Genomic DNA, 18,179 nt, shown 5'->3' with positions numbered 1-18,179 from the left:
AGGATATCAAGACATTGGATACATGTTGTATTTTCATTGCCCGAGACGACCAATGTTCTAAGTGTGGGGGAGGGAATTCTTCATAAGTTGATTTGAGAGGATTTGGAATGGAAAAAATAGTGAAGAAAACAGAGAAAAAAATTGAAGTGGCAAGCAAGAGAGTATCAAGAGTGGAGATAGAGTATCAAGATTCTATGTTTGCCATCAAATTGAAAGAGAGGTTAACTTGATACTTTGAAGTGGTAATGACAAATGGTATTTATCACTTTTCACATCAAATTGGTCAACTCATCAAGTATATTCCTCCAATACTCTCATTCTCTCATTTTCTTCATTAATGCTTTTTCTTTTGTCATTTCATTCACTTTAATTGTTCTTCTTGATTCCATTTCAATTCTTGTTGATAAAATCCTTTTGATTCATGTATGCTATGTTTATGGTGGTGGAGAAGTAGAAAATAAGCAAACTTATGGTAGTGAAATGTTGTGAGTTGCATTGAGTGAGCTCCACTAATATGCATTTTTGAGTGTGATGGCTAGAATAGGTGAATACCTTGTGAGATTGCAACTTGCTTAATTTTTCAATTGGATTGAAACTACCATACCTACTGATTATTGTTTGAATTGTATTCATGAATGTTTGTGATCTTTAAGATGGTCTTAGTTAAATTCTTTTTACTATCTTCTAGGTATTGCTAAGAGAATTTGTGTGGAGATGATTTTTAGTTTTCTTAACTTGAACGAGACGTCCAAGACTAAGTGTGGGGGATTTGTTAACCATGATTTTGGCTATGTTATCTTGATTCATAATGCACATTTTTAATGGTCTTTTTATAGTTTAATCTCACATTTACATCATATTTCATAATTACATTTGAATTTGAACTTAATTGCAAATTGACTTATAATTATGGTATTTGATGCTAATATTTGATTCTTATTTTGTAGGTATCAAAAAGGACCATGGATCCGATCAAATCAGACCACATTTGGGCTTAAATTAAGGGCTAAATGAGGCAATCAAACCTTGGAGCATTATGGACCGTCCATTGAAGATTAAGCAGATCTAGGTCATCCGTTGAAGATCTGGCCCATCCAACCTAATGAGGAGCACATCTCAGCTATTGATGAAGATCTAGAGCTTTCTATTCCGATCTGAGACATCTCCACCGTTGATCAAGCCCCGATGATTCTCAGCCGTCGGATCAAATCTGAGGAGGGTTTAAAACGCACGAGAACCTACAGGAACACTTGGGCTCGGTTGCGATTTTCGTCTACAGTATCTTCGTCTTCTTCGCGCGATCCGTAACTCCCATTCTTCAATTCCAGATCCAGATGTTAGCATTTTTCACCGGCGGCGATTCCTGAGCTCCGACGATCATCGTCCAAGGTCACAGAAGCGGCAGGGGCGTTCTCCAATCCGTGCAGTTGAGTTCTGTCCATTTCACAATCCGGATTTAGGGGTGTTCTCCGATCCGCGATTTCCATCACACCGGAGCTAGAAGGGTGTTCTCTGAGGCTCCGACGACACTCCCGTTTCCTCATTCCATCAGCAACTCCGGAATCGATCTGATCAATCGATTGGTGTCGCAATTTCCAGAAATCGGTGTTGTTTCCTTGTGCGTTGTGAACTACAGTCAGAGGTGAGCTGTATGGGCATTCTCTGAAGCTTTGATCATCTGGTTGGATTAGTTGATAGCTCAAGATTCAAAGTTGATCACCAGAAGGGCGTTCTCTGTGATGGTTCTATAGTGATAGCAGGATGAAGAAGCTACCGTAAGGATTTGGTTTGTGGAATGATAGGGTTTTAGTTTTCTTTGTTTTTATCTTCGAATTGTTCTTGAACTGGCTCAGATCTGATGATCTGATGATTTGAATCTTTTCTTTGCAATTTGGTTCTGTTTAAGTTCTTCTTCTATAATTTTGTTCTGATTTCTTATCTGTAGTTCTAATTTTGTTGAATTTCGGCAATTCAAACCCATAATCAGCTACTTTAGATGCTTACAAATATGTTTGGATTACTTAGCTTAGCGACCTAGATTCTGTTAACTTCTATAATTAGATCCTTATTTTTAATTGCTAGATTAGTTTGTAATGTAGTTTTTGTTTTGGATTAGAAGTTAAGATTGACACAAGCTTGTTAGTTTCAGTTTTGTAGTTAGCGAGGTTTTTGTTCTGTTCAGTGATATTTTATAACTGGGATCATGCTTACATTTGGACTGCTTAATTTGATATATTGATTGTTACCTCTGTTCAATATAATTTTGTTTGATCTTATGAGTTTAATTGTCAAGTTGAATTTTAGTTGTTCATTGAAGATTTTATGGATTGTTTTCCTTGTTTTACTGATGCATTGAATTCGAATTTAATTTCAGTTAAATTGATATTGCATTCATTTTGATGATGTACGAGTATAATTGGAACCAATTCTAGAAATCACACACATTCACTAGTTAATCTTGGAAAAATACGACTTGGGACTCCTTACTACACGTGTTTCATTTAGTTTATGTGAGTTTCAATCTTTATTAATTTGGAGCGCCTCGTGACAATCAAAAAGGCTGACACCACCCGGTCAGTGGGTACCAGAAACAAGAGGAAAGCTTATGTTGGAGATGAAAAGTTCAGTGAAGCGGAAGGGGAAGGATATTTATAACTGTCAAGGGGGGTACAAAGGACCTCGTTATCAGCGCCCATCAGACGGTTCGTGCCTAAGGTGGCCGGCGTTAGCTATAGACTTAAAAGCAATGATGGTCATAGGATCATCTTAGAAACCCGAGCCAAGGAGGCGTGTCGAAAAAAGCAGAGGTGAGGGACACGAGGGGGATAAGGGTTTGTTATTGTTGGATCGTAAAGTCGCTAGAGGGAGGGTGAATAATGATTATTGAAAATTCGTTAGTAATTAGAGTACACGGCGGAAAATAATAAGCACAACGCTAAAACCAATTTTACTTGGTTCGGAACCTTCGTCGACTCATACTCCAAGCCTCGTACTCGTCGAGTGCTTTCGTTGGACAATCACTAATATTTTGCAAAATATTACAAACTTTAGTACAAGAATTATTAAAAGAATATCGACAACAGGAAAAGGAAATCGAGTCGCAGGTTGTTGGAGAAGTCTCGCAGCGTCGCAGGAGTAGTGCGCAACAGAGCAGTCGAGAAGAAGTTGTTGTACTTTGCTCCAGGTGGAGGGCTCCTTATATAGGAAGCTCCGGGCGCCCAGATCCCTTCCAAGTGCCAAGAGCGTGACGTCGGCCTAGCCAATCAGTGTGCTCCACGTTACGACGAGATAAACTTTTACATTTCGAGCGCCCGGATTAGCTCCGGGCACCCAGATCCCTTCCAGGCGCCCGGACCCTTTTTCTAGCAAAAGCTTTTTCCTGCAAGAAAAAGATTAGTCCGAGCCAATAAACATTATACTACCTTGCAAAATAAAAGTTAGCACAAACATATAATAAAAACATAGTAGTAATTAGATTTTATCTCCTCGAGACCAGAATCTAGTCACGATTTCAACTTAGATTTTCAAAATGGATCTATGTTGGATCGACGCCTATAGTTCCCTCAAACGGGGAACACGTCCTCACCAAGTCACTCCCCTCCATTGACTTACCTTAACTTACCACTTTGCTAGACATCCGGTCAGCCCGTTGACCTGTCTGGACTTCGTGTCAGCTATCTGATCGACCCGTTGACCTAGTTGGACTTCCCTACAATACTGAGTTAGCATAATAGATAAAGCAGTAAAGTAAGATAGTGTTAACATATTCAAGATTTGTTGGTCCGGTCGACCACGCGCGGTCGATCGAAAACCAATCAGTCACATATAACCTAAGGTTACCTCCCCTAGGGCTGTCCAGCTTCAGTCACTAGGACTTCCATTGTCTGGCTTCACTCACCAGGACTTCCACCATCTGGCTTCACTCACTAGGGTCTGGCTTCACTCACTAGGACTTCCGCTACCTAGCTTCACTTATTAGGGTCTGGTTTCACTCACCAGGACTTCCACCACCTAGCTTCACTCATTAGGGCATGACTTCACTCATCAGGACTTCCACCACCTAGCTTCACTCATTAGGGTCTGGCTTCACTCACCAGGACTTCCACCACCTAGCTTCACTCACTAGGGTCCAGCTTCACTCACCAGGACTTCCACTACCTAGCTTCATTCACTAGGGCTTGACTTCACTCACCAGGACTTCTCACCTGCCTATCCTTTGGGTAGGACTTACCTTTACTAGTCATCTATTCCTGACTAGACTTCTCTCTTCTAAACATCAAGTCCTATTTGGATCAACCCTTGGTCAAATTCACCAAACTTAGGTATATTTTCAAATATCAAAATCCTAGAGGTTGATTGCATCAATAGTCACTACAACAAAAAGTATAAATGACAACGGATATTATCCGTTGTCGTAGGGTGAAAAAACCGTTGTAACTGAGGGTGTTGTAGAATGTATGGCCCTACGACAACGGTTTTGAATCCGTTGTCTTTGTAGACATTTGACAACGGTTTTTATCTGTTGTTGTATATATGCTCAAATTTTGGCTACGAAGGATACGACAACGTTTTAAAACCGTTATGGTAGATAATTTTAACAACAGAATTAAACCGTTGTGGTAGACTTTTTTTACAACAGATATAAACTATTGTGGTAGATAATATTTGACACGTTTTATTTTTTTTACAACAGTTTTAATATATTTTACAATAGATAAAATCATTGTCTTTTATCACTTTTTACAAAAAAAAATTCGTTATGGTTTACCTAGTTTTTACAACATTTTTAACTATTGTCTTTAATATTCATTAATACCAAACAACCAATCTTATTTTACTATAAGAAAACCACCAATACAAAACTAAATATTTACTACATTAAATCCAAAATAAACATCCATATATAATTCATCTTGTAGCCACATATACAAAAATATACAAAATGAGTTGTTACTCATCAAAATACACATGTTTTTCATTACTGTTCTCCATATACATCAAATCACATGTTTTCCATTTGTTGTTCTCCATATGACTTTTAATTTACAAATTAGCAAGGCTAGCTACATCCTAACAAAGCTCACTTCTTGCATAAAAAAAACTCAAGCCTCACGAATTGCCCGACCTACAAGAGAAAAATTTAACAAAACTTATCAAATTCCAGAATTCCAAAAGGAGAATGTAATTAACCAATCTATAGTGCATAGAAGGCAAAAACAAACTAAATGAAGGAAACAAAAAGATGTGTTTATTAGAGAATAACAGTACATGGAATCTACTAGGAGCAGTGATACCTAGCTTAGCATAGTTTACTAAATAATTAGCACTGCATGCAGCTAACATTATTTAAGTGAACTATGATCCAAGATCAATAGAATCCATGCAAAGTGCATTACATCCATTAACATCTTGAAACAAAATATTCATGCAATTTTCTATGTCATTTTCCAGACTGCATTACCTTTGAGTATTGCGTAGACACAATATGCTTTTCCATTTTACAAGTAACAAGTTGTCAGGAGCTGCAAATTGATCTGCAATAAACAGACCCATGACAAGCATAAGTGAAAGTAAAAAAACATGGGTTCAAAATCTTCCAATTAAAACTTGAACAAAAAGAATTGGATCATCATGATGAGTTATGGTAGGGTGAATTGTTTGTAGAGCTAAAACAATTCCACAAATTCCTCAAAATAGAAATCACATACGCACAGCTTTAATAGTTACATAAGACACCTAAAAGAACCAAAGTGTCAATCAAATAAGTGTAGATTAAGAGCTATAACATTCACTACATTCTAGCTGAAAAAATAGATTTTTCATTCCCATTTCATCAATACAAAGAGAAAATCTAACAAATTTAGCTGCAATGCACATGCAATTCACGGGTAATTTGCACTGCTCATCCAAGCAAAAGTATATAGAGCAAACTATTAAGAAATCAAACTGCAGTATATAGATATTTTGTATATCAATATACTATGGATCATACACGAAATGCATTTACAAGCTCTTCATTTCATTATTCTCAAGCAATCACTAACATGCATATAGATTAACATAGTTGTGCTTGATGAAGCATCATAATTGTCATTCGCGATGATACTTGCAAGGTCCAACAAGATGAAAGTAGGAAATAAAAATTTGTCATCAATAATGAATTTCGAATGTACTTTTGCCACAGTAGTATTATGCTCAAGGAGTCATCAACAAAGTATGTAGTTCAACATAGTAAAAAATTAAATGGGATCATAAAAAGAAAAAATAATAAATTATAGGATTAGACAAGAAAATTAAACTAGCAAATGAAACAAACACAGGTACAGAATTTAGGACTTCCCACCATATATCAGATATTCCTTGGACGGTAGAAAAATACTAGGTAAAACGCTAAAGATGTATACATGGAGACTGTGAGATAGGAGGAAAAACAAAATTAAGTCATGACATATAGACGAAAACCATAAGGAGAGTACAAACAAGAAATTTGTAGAGCAACTCATAAGATACAAAAGGTCATCATCTAACAATTCACAAAGAGATAACTTCCACATTGTCAGTCCTTGCATAATTCGGAAACAACTAAATAAGCTACTCACACAACCCAGCCATTATTAATTTTGGACCACAAAGAGAGGCAATAAATAAGAGAAATGTCAGCTAATTCTGCTCATGGTAGAAATGCAAGAATGAAGGATTAAGCAAAGGAGATAGCTAGCTGTGAACAAACAAATTATTGGCAATAAGGAATCAAAATCAATAAGTCATGGAGTCACAAACAAAGTGTTCAACCATCGTTTCATTTTTGTCAAGTTTAGATACATATGGCATTACTGGAAGTGTTTGTGGATCCACAAATCTGAACTTATCAACCTTGTTTTCTTTTTTCAGCTTTTTGAAGAGAAACCTTCCATTCAAGCAAAAAAATGTTAGTATGTTAATACAAATAAAATGAAAAAAAATGAGTGATGCGAAAACTTACCACATGTAAGCAACCAGACAATTAGCAGATATTGGCTCCAACTCATAAAAAGGTGTGATGTCTTCAATGTTCACTAGCAGTTCGTACTCATGGTCAAAGAAATCATGATAAAAAACAATTGATATAATTTTTTCAGGGCTGTCCAAAACACGTATAGAATAACAGTACAATAAATGTAATGACCGTGACACATTTGATGGCAAGACAGGATTACTTCTTTTTGCAATACTTTTCTTCCTTTGAGGCTTCTACAAATTGCAAATATAAACATGTTAGTGGAAAGTTCTATCACTTATGTTCAGCATCTTTCTGAACAACCCTTTAATTGGGTTTCAATTACCATCAATGTTCTTGTTCATGCATGTATCCTCAATGTACAGATTACATGTGTGTGCTAGCTCTTATATATCTTGTATTACTAAATTTTATCCAACAAATACGTACAACCTTCAATCAAAATCTAAGAAGGTTTGGTTGGAAAAATCTAGCTAAACAACTATGCCAAGCAAATGAAAAAAAAAAACCAGAATTTGTGGTTGCTGAAACGAGTCCTCAAAAATTCCCAATGAAGAATTAAATTTGTACTCACAGTGTGGTGGCCGAATGAGTCAGAAATTTACCTCATTTTTCATCACTACCCAACGTGCAGGCCAAGCAACATGGGTGCCTATAGCACCACCAATGGTGTCACATTCATTTGGAATGGGAAAGGGCAACCTTGCTGAATTCTCCACAACCTCATCAATCGAGACGCGCATGCAATTCATGGGTAACGGGACACCATGAAGTAATTTTCCATCCCCATTGGCATGAACAACTATACCATAGGCCACAATATTGGACTTTGATTCCAGTGACAGTGCAACTGACATACCCTAGAAGACAATCAATCATGTCATACATTGATGGACTCATTATTGCAAATAATATTAAGTATCCACAATTAAATACATATATGAGGGTAACACCTTTCGTCCTACACTTATGTAAACAAAATCATGTTGATGAAATAAAAAAAGAGGCAAGCCAAATAACATGTCAAAAATAGGAGCCTTTATGAATAAAAACAATCACTTATCAGTGTGATGGAGAGAAATGAGGTATAGAAATTAATAATATCATTGGTACAATTATTTCTTTTTCTCTTAGCCCAAACTTATTCAACCCAAGGGCTAGGTTGAAGTATGAGATGAGGAAACCATGATGAAGAGATTTTTTGATCATGAAAACAGATATCAGATGCACTTGGAGAAGACAAATTGAAAGGAAAAAAAGGAAGGCATAGTAGCTAAAACCTGAATAAGGCAAAGCAACAAAACGATGGAGGCTAAGCGAAAGGAACCCTGAGATTTGATCTGACAACCTTGTTCATCCTGATCTTTGGTTCATCGCATGTACCATCAGCTAGAGCAATACAGATTGTATCCCTTCTTTTCTTCCCCTGAAGAAAACAAATAGTGTGAAATTTGTCAGCTTAGGAAGACCAGATTTTTTCCAACTGAAGTCCAGCCTAATTCTGGACATTGACAGTCACTTAGAAATGTAAAATCATTATACATTCAAAGTTCGCCTAATAGATGTCAGAAGTCGAGCATAATTAGAATTCATGTAATGTTAGAAAAGGCATAATCCGAAGAAGCACAATCACCCACAAAACCCCAAACTATCACAAATCCTTAAGATCCTAAAAAAACCCTAATTTTCTAGTTCATCTAAAACCCTACTGCTGGACTAGCTGCATCCGGATACAGTTAAGAGGAAACAAAAGGAAACCATCTTGGAACCTTCAAGAGTATGGTATCGCCACGAAACAGCTGCAGCTTCTCCATCGTGTCGGGATGCATCGAAACAACCGAATTGTCGTCATTTGTAGCTTCATCCACAATCAAACGGTTCGGCACCTTCTTCTTCTCGAGGATCGCCGTGCTGTAATCCTTCTTCCCCTTTCTGCATCAATTTCCACCATCCATCCAATTAGAACCAACATAAAAAACAAAACAAAAAACAAAATCTTAACAACCCAGATAGAAATCACGAAGCCAAAAAACGAAAATCAAATGAAGAAGGCAGTGGAGACTCACGGATCAGAAGAGGAAGCCTCGCTCGGGTTCGCCATCGAGATCAAGATCCAACAAACGACAGCGAGAAGAAGTGATGAGAAGATAAAAGCAAATGACTGCAGTGACAGGTGATTTATAGGCACAGAAGGGTAATTACACGAGGAATTCTTGTTAAGGAAGCAAAGTTGCGGGTTCATCTGATCGTTATGTGGGAGCGTACATCGCCGTTCGTAGTTTCAATCCAACGGATTACGTTCTATCTCATTATCCCACTCATATGCGGACTGTTCAGGAAAGGCGAGGCCGAGCGAGTCTGAAATCGCTTCCATGCGGTCAGATCGGCCATCTTTCGAAGCACGACGAGAGGACAGCGAAAGAAAAATGATGGAGGCTGGGAGAGGGGGAGATGGTCATGGCTGTGGGAATGGGAATGTGACAAAAAACGCGGAGGGGGAAGGGATTTGAGAGATATCGAGAAGTTTCTGTTACAAAAAGGCGCGTGGAGCGATGGACAGTGTTGGGGTCGTGGAGGGAGAAGGGAGGGAGGGAGCGGAGGCCGGAGCCGCCTCCCACCAGTTCATTGATTCCATCGCGAAGAAGGAGAAGGTAAAATGGCTAGGTTCAAGAGCATGAAAGGAAAAACATGGCGCCGAAAAGAAAACAGTGAGGGAAAGGAAAACAACGAGGGGGAAAATGACCAAATTCAATTACGACGGTTTTTTCAAAATTATAGTCGTAGTCGCTAAAAATGCGGATAAAGACAACAGTTTATAAAACCGTTGTAAAAAGTGTTGTCGTTTTAAAAAAAATCGCTCAATGACAACAGTTTTGTCAAAACCGTTGTCTTTTATATTTAATGGGGAATTCAAAGACAACGGTTTTGGCAAAAACCGTTGTCTTTGAGCAAATACGCAACGGTTTCTCTTAAAACCGTTGTCGTAGGGGTGTTGTCATTTGCAGTTTTTGTTGTAGTGAGTTGTGGTTTCGGGAGTAGGTGATGCTACAATAGCTCCCCCTTGGTCTTGTAAGTAGATTCTGGAGTATCGTGGCTCATGACTAGGTGAGTAGCAAGATCACGCGGGTCGGGAGCCCTGGAGTAGGCTGGTCAGGCAAAGTGATTGATCAGGTAGCCACATCAATAAACTCGATCGGGACATTGAATTAGCCGGTCAGGATAGACGCCTAGTCAGATAAAGGGACCTGCTCGGTAGCATGGCTTGACGTCTACATAGATGTTAAGTTAATTAAATACCCGCGAGTGGGATAAACTTAACATGTTACTTGAACATATCAAGTGGAAAGTAGCGTGGATTATTGGTGAACGTACTAAGTGAACAATACATTACACAAGGATAGTCCACCCAGACACATACCTCTCATAATTTTCAAATCAAAGTTACAGAAGGAGAAAAAGTCTTACATCCTTGGAATAATAGGGTACAAGATAAGCACAGACTAATCATCAAAAGAGGGAAAAGTTTCATCAAGAAGCTCTCGGAGAAGGCGAGCGCGGTCCAAGAAGTCGTCAGGAGGGGTTAACCAGAGGTAACCTTTCTCACAGAGCTGCAGCAGGGACTATACACCACCATAGCACACCATCCGATCAATGAGACTGTCTATCTTAACTCCAAATTCTTTGGAAGCTAGGAAGGTGGCCTTGTAAGCTTGTAGGCGAGCAGCCTCGCTGGCTTGATAGTTCGTCAGCTTGCCCTTGGCCTTGTCTGCATCAACTCGAACCATAGCTATCTCTTGATGTACAGTGGCGGCCTTGTCCCGGGCCTTCGAGAGGTTCGTTTGAAGAGACTTGAGGGTAGCCTTGGCTACCTCCCACTGCTTCTAAAAAGAAACTTCCCAATCAACGCTTGCAGATAGATCTACCTTTTTGGTCGCCAGATCTCTCTCCAGAATAGTGTGGGCCTCTTGAAGCTCCTGCAGCCACGAAGAGAGGGTGGTCACCTCAGCTTCCTTCTCTTCTAGATCGGCCACGATCTTGGCACGCCTCAGTCCCTTAGACTTAAGTTTGGATTCGCTCGTCTTTAGAGTTCTACAAGGTCTGTACTTTCCCTGATTCCACCTGAGTCATACCCCTCGTGACTTGGGCCTTCTCCTTAATAGTCTGAAGATAGGATTACATCGGGTTATCAGGAGTGGTCATATCACAAACCCGATTGGTGGTCGTGGGAGATTCCAATTCCCGAAGGCGAGCCCTAAGAGACTCGTTCTTTCGCTGCAGACCAGCCACGTACTATGATATGCTTAGGCCAATGACACAGGTATGTCAAAAGCAGGGGAGGATTAGCATTACCTCAAGGATATGAAAAAGAAACAGAGAAAACTCACCGATACTAACCGTTGCGAGAACAAGTCAGCCAACTCCAGTTGCGGGCCTTCCAAAATTTGGTCGGCAGTAGTTTTCCATGAGTCAGCTAGGGCCCCATGGAGTTGCACCTGACCACAATGGGGAGAGGCGCTGGCAGAAGGAATGGGGCCTAGCACTTGTAGAGACGGCAGTTGGAAGGAGGAGGTGAAGGCATACCTGCTTTTGAGGTACTCCTTAGGGCGGGAAGAAGAAGCAGGTGCTGAAGTAGGAGCAGAAGGTGTGGAAGCCCCGGGCTGGTCTCCCGCTTGGGAGTTGGTCTTCTCCGGAACGAGGACGAGAAAAGGAGAAGAGGTCACCGCCTCTGTTGTCGTGGGAGGGGTCACCGAGGCGGGGGTTTTGTGTTTGGAGGAAGCCCGGGACTCAAGTATCCTCTGTGGTGAAGATTGGACTGCCGAAGTCATGCATTTCCTTTTGCGCTGAAGGCGCAAATGCTACTCTGGAGGCGGTGAGGGAGTCCTCTCACCCACAGTTGCCTTAGTGGGGAGCGATTCGATTCCGAGGGTCTTGGGGTCCTTAGATTGTTGTGAGGAAGCCTCCGCTGAGGCACTAGCCTGAGAGGCCGGAGGAACCTCCTGGCCCGCCAAAATCTCTTGGCCTCACTTATTCAGAATCTCGCTTGGCAACTTAAAAGAGTCGAGGGCATAAGCGCGAAATATAGCAGCTTCTACAAAACAAAAAGAATATACCTTAGTTAGCAAAGACCTAGAAGGGGAGACATTGGATCTTACCAAAAGGAGTGCCCAAAGACGTCCGGATAGGGCTAAGCCCGAAAGTGTATAGCACACTCTCTAGCAATAGCAAGAAAAGCCGAAGCTGCACTCCCTCCAGTTTCTCAGAAGCTGTGAGGCAGTCTGGCTGATGCTGGTGATCACGCAGCTCGGAGGGAGTTGGAAGAGTGTAACACCACTCAATAGGCCAAGACCCAGACTCAGGCAATTGGACATAAAAAAAAATCGAGACTCATAACCCTTGTTGGAAGAAGGCATTCCCTCGAAAAACTTATACCCGGTCCGAGATTGCACCATAAAGAGACCCGGTTCTGAGCGTTTGAGGGAATAAAAATGATAAAAAAAAAAAGCAATTTCTTACAGTGAAACTAGTTAAAAAATATATAGAGTTGTTGTATGACCGACTAGATGAGGAGACCCCCCCTAAATAGAATAAAACAATAGAGATCAATTAACTCCCCTCTTGAAAAATATTAGTATTTTCATTCGATAATAAAGAAGTCATAGTTAAATAAAAGGGTGTTTCCTCCCAAATAAGTTCTATAGTAGACCTAAAAAGAAAACTAATTACTTTCAATAAGGTAAATAAATATTAGAACCGGTGAATTTTTAAACTTGTAACAAAATTATATTAACTATATAATGAGGGTTGAAACTACCATAGTTTAATTTTTCCAATATATTTAACAAGTACGTCACATCTTCATCTTGTTTTTTCTTCTTGGGAGTTTTAAATTGTTTTTTGACATACTACCATAAACAAAAAAAATTATAATTAGTGATTAAAATCAAACTACTCAAACTAATTGATTTGTAAATACAGACTTACTACAATGACTTACAATCTCATTTTGTTAAGTTTGGTAATTCTTTCAACCTCTTTCTTGGCATCTTCTTTAGAATTTCCTTCAAGAATTAAAATAATCTCTCCCTCTTCTTGAGTATCATACATATTAATGTTTTCTTTTCTCCAATCAAGAACACCTCCATGTCCTATGACGCCCTCAGAAAGGTTACAAATTTTTATCTTGCTTCTCTTCTTCTGAGGTAAAAGCTTGGACCACATAGGACTATCAATAGGAATATCTCTGTAATCATAGCGACTTCAATCATATCCTCTCCTAGTCCTTGTTCTAGAAGCAACTGGTTCAAGATGAGGATCCACTACAGGGTCACTTGATTCAGCTAAGATGCCCTACTTTTATATTTTTCCAAGTCATTCTTTCACCCTTTCATTTAGCTACATGTTCTTCATTGTTAGCTCCTTGATTCGGTTCTGATTGTTAGTAATTAGCCATAAGAACCAATCATGAGATGATTAGGTTTTTTGGATTAATCATTGAGTTAGACTCAAATGAACCCACTCATTGGATTAAGTGTAATCCGAATTAGACTCATTGAGTTAGACTCAAATAGATCCAATTGTTGGATTGAGTCGAATTGCATGGGAATCAATGGGTTAGACTCATTGGGTGAGCTTGAGTTCACCAAGGAAGTTGAATGGTCAAAATTTAACCATTCGATTGAATGGTTGATTTTGAGTCATTGGATTAGAAGATGAAAGGGTGGAGACTCTTGGTATTCCATGGGATGGCTATAAATATCATTTGGATGATATTTTTCATAAGATTTTCATCACTTGATAAGGTGAAAGGTCTCTTTGCATCTTCTTCTTCCTCCTTCCCTAGCTTGGCTGAAACATACATTTGAGGTTGCTAGCACAACCTTGTGTGTTTCCTTCTCCATCTTGTTGAGTTTGTGAGACAAACGAAGGAAAAGCTTGTTCGTGTGGATACCGTAGAGGCGCGAACGCGTGATCGTACTGTGATCCGAGCTGTCGGGAGATTGTGAGCACGCTTCAAAGGTATAACTCTATCATGTCTTTAGATCTAACTTAGTATAAGATTATGTTTCCCTTCACATGGATCTTCTGGAGGAAATAGGTTTTTCCGCTTCGTTTTTGCGTGTTTAACAACCTATTCCCTTACACTGATAAAGAATACAATTAGGACATTCACTATCACTTGGGCATCTGGCTTCTTTATCATGTACCGGTGTTGTCTCTAATGAATGTGGAGTATGATCAATGTAAGAGAGATTTTCTACCAATGTATTTTCAAAAGGGATAGAGACCGGTTCACTAATAACCTATCAAATTAGAAATAATTATTTAAAAATTACAAATAAAAGTTAGGTGATAGTCTTCGATATTTACCTCTTCATGTGAGATTTGGTCCGACAAAACTCTCACCTTACTAATATGTGAAGGAGTAGACCTCCACTTATTTATTCGTTGACCTTCCCTATTATATGGTTTCTGGATTGGGACAAGTTCTAAAAATGATGTCTACTTCATAATTTTACTTACATAATAATGTCCATATAAAAAATCATGTTTACCATTAAAAAAAACTTACAACTAAAAGACTAGCAACCCCTCCTTTAGATATGGAACTAAATTGATCGTTTGATATGTCCGACTTGGTTAAAAAAAGATCCTCAATGGTAGATAATTGGAGAACAATAAATTGATGAATTACTTTAACCCAATTAAATCTACCTAGATTTTCAAAATCATTTACAATATCCACAAGACCTAATGGAACCTTATATGTACTAGAAGAAAATAACACAAACAAATATATAAAAAATATATAATTTATAAAATACTAAAATATCATTATCTACTTCAACTCTATGAGAATAGAGTTTAAGCAACTCCTCAATTATTGATCTAGTAGGTTCTTTTTTATTAGAGAAGTGGGCAAGAAAGAGGTCACCCGATGTATTAGTTGAGTTCATAGAAACGAAAGCACCTCTCTATGAAATACCAAGTAATAGAAATACATTTTTTCTAGTGAAAGCAACTGGAACATCTAAAAATTTATAATGATTAGTTTTCTATTATGTGCTTCTAACTTTTAAAACTAAAAAATTACCTGAAAATATAAAGGTTTGAGATGCTGAATCCCAACTTTGAAATATATTCATCAATAGACCACAAATTTGGTGAATATCTTGTATGCCCAAAAAAAATAACAAAAGGGGATTGTTTAACGATCATTATGTGTGGATCATGTAAATGAACAGACCCATGATCCTATCCTTTCATTGTTGGACGAATAAAAAAGTCATTAAAGTGACCTAAAATACTGATCCTTTGGAATTTATAGTCAACATCAATTGATGACTGGAATTATTCAAAATATACATTATTAACATAAATAAATAAATGTACATATGCATAAATAATAGTTCTAACATTTTGACATTGACATAACAATATAACTTCTGACTTTTATATTTTATCAATATGTTAGGGTAGTACTAGTTTTCATATTATAGTATCATTGTGATGTTGATTTTTTAGATAGACACTAAAACACGTTGGTCTAACTTTTCTGTTTTTTAAAATTGGATGGTGTTAGTTTTCAGAAACAACACCACATTGGTACCAATTTTAAAAAAATTGGCACCAATGTGCTCATTTTTTTAAACCAACACCAATATAGTAATCAATGGGTTTTTAAAAATAATCACAAATGTTGGTGAAAATTAGCACCAATGTTTGTGCTGGTTTTGAAAATCAACACTAATATAAGCATTGGTGAAAACTAGAACCATCATGTTCTCTGAAATCAAGCACCAAAGTCATCTCGTGGTGGATTTTAAACAATTGGTTCATAGAAACTATGATAGATAAAAGATAAATACTCAACATACGCCTTTGCAACACCTTGCACCATTCTGAAACACGAGCAAAATAAGGAGAGGAAGATGACCAGTATAGTTTCGACGAAAACCCTACCTCACTTGTCATGAGCTGAGAGTTGAATAAGATGACCTATGAATAGGGTTAGAATTGAGGGAAGAGAGGAGCGAAAGAGAGACGAAAAGGGTTTAGGGCTTTATTTTTAGGGAAGAGAGGCAAGCAAAGGAAGAGAAAGAGAAAAAATAAGCTCGCGCGAGGAAAGAGAGATTAAAAAAAAAAGATTCTGGTCGCGTCAGATGGCCAAGTCGGATGTCACCTTTGGTCGCTCACGTAAGGGTGTGCAAAGTATTAAAATTGTGTGTGTGTGTGTGTATATATATATATATATATATATATTGTTCGTCCGTGCCTATGCCAACAAGTGCTCAAGGCGTCTAGATTTGATTCAGGCGCCTCAAGTTTTAGTTTAGCGTAACTTTTTTTTTATTTTTAAAAAATTCTAAATTCTTAAAATCCTTCCATCCTAAATATTATACCCTAAATTCAAAATCCTACATCCTAAAAAAAATTATACACCCTAAATAGTATATCCTAAACACTAAACCTTAAAATCTAAATCTTAAATCCTAAACCCAAAGCTTAAAAAAAAAAAATAGCACCCTAAATATTATATACTATATTCTAAATATTATATACTATATTCTGTAAGTACCTACAATTTTTTCCATTTTAATTTTTTTTTAATTTGAATATTATAATCCAACCCTTAAATTATAAAGATAAAATCTAATTAACATATAAAAAAAACTCTACGTGTACTAAGGCACCTCAGTGAAAATTAAAAAAGAAAAAAAAACTGAGTTTAATATTGAAATGCCGGGATATATCTAGACGCCTGAGCCCGTGAGAGAGGGGTGCTTTATTAAAGTTTTGTTTTAGCCAATATAAATTTACTCGAATTGAGATTATTTTATATTTGAAAATCTTGAAATCCAGTTCCATCAGACCCATTAATTTTTTCAAAAAAAAAAAAAGAAGAAATTTTAGATTTTTTTTATTATAAACCATTTCATTAACACCGAAGGAATAAATATATTAAGTACAACATTAAACAGAAACTTTCACTATTCGTTAAATTAGTGATTTCATTGAAGAATATGTGACTAAACAATAGACGATGTTGGAAATTTATTTAAGATAGTGTGGATGTTGCATGCCAGATAAGTTTTATTCTATTCATGGTTCTAGAATCCGACTGGGTAATGAAATGATTCAATTGAATGAAATTATGAAAATCCAACTTGAATAGTGACATGATTTTACAAATTTTGTTGGATTAAATTTGAGAGTGCGCGAATCGCTTTTTATCACATGATTTTATAAATTTTGTCAGCTTTAGATTGGGCTCATGGCTGTGATAAAATTTATACTTCAGTTGTTTTGATAATGTCGATAGTGATGTTGCTCAATTTTAGCTCAATCTCTTTTGCAGCATTACACAAAACGCCCAGTGGCGAGGGTTGGTATCGACAGTAGCAGCAAGGTTTCTTTCCGGCCGGATTATCTCAAAGGATTTATCATTTTGTTAGCAGTGTGTCAAGCAAGGAACTCTTAATGTCTTATAATCTGCATTCAGTATGTTCTCTGCCGTCATGGAGGTTTATTCACTGAGCTTCTGGCTCTGAGTTGTTTGTTTTCTGATTATTGGGTTAACTAGTCTAGAACTCGTTTTTGCTCGGGATCAATTATTCTATGTATGATTGCTTCACTAATTCTATTAGTAGATGGGGGCATTGGGTGTTTTATTTTGTTTTTCATGATCCAGCTGGTCTTCAATCTGCTGTTTTTCTATCAGCCGAGGATCACGGGTATTTTGTTTTTCTCACTATATATATATATATATATATAAGTTTTTCCTACCTTGTTATCTTTTTTTCTAAAATTTTGATGAATCAAAACACAGATTCAAAACGGTCCATATCAATTAAGCCACAAAATGACTCAGTTTGTTTTTGATTGAATAGCGTCAAGCAAGGCAAGACACAATTCATAATGTCCAGTAAGTCACAGGACTATAATACCCCAAGCTCAGGCAACAACAAGCCTGGGAACGTTCCATGCCGTGTCGGGGCTGACCTACTGAGACAAACTAATAACAAACTTTCAAAAAAACACTAATTTAAAAAAAAAACAAATAAAAGCCAAAACAAGGATGCCTAATCTTTTATTTTTACGATTTTAAAAGTAATTTAATAGGATGAAGAAAAGTAAAGGATAACAGAAGAGAAGAAGAAAAAAAAGATAATACTCCACAAAC

Source organism: Zingiber officinale, chromosome 1A (genome assembly GCF_018446385.1).
Source record: "Zingiber officinale cultivar Zhangliang chromosome 1A, Zo_v1.1, whole genome shotgun sequence".
Classification (NCBI taxonomy): domain Eukaryota; kingdom Viridiplantae; phylum Streptophyta; class Magnoliopsida; order Zingiberales; family Zingiberaceae; genus Zingiber; species Zingiber officinale.
Note: the sequence above shows the minus strand (reverse complement) of the source record.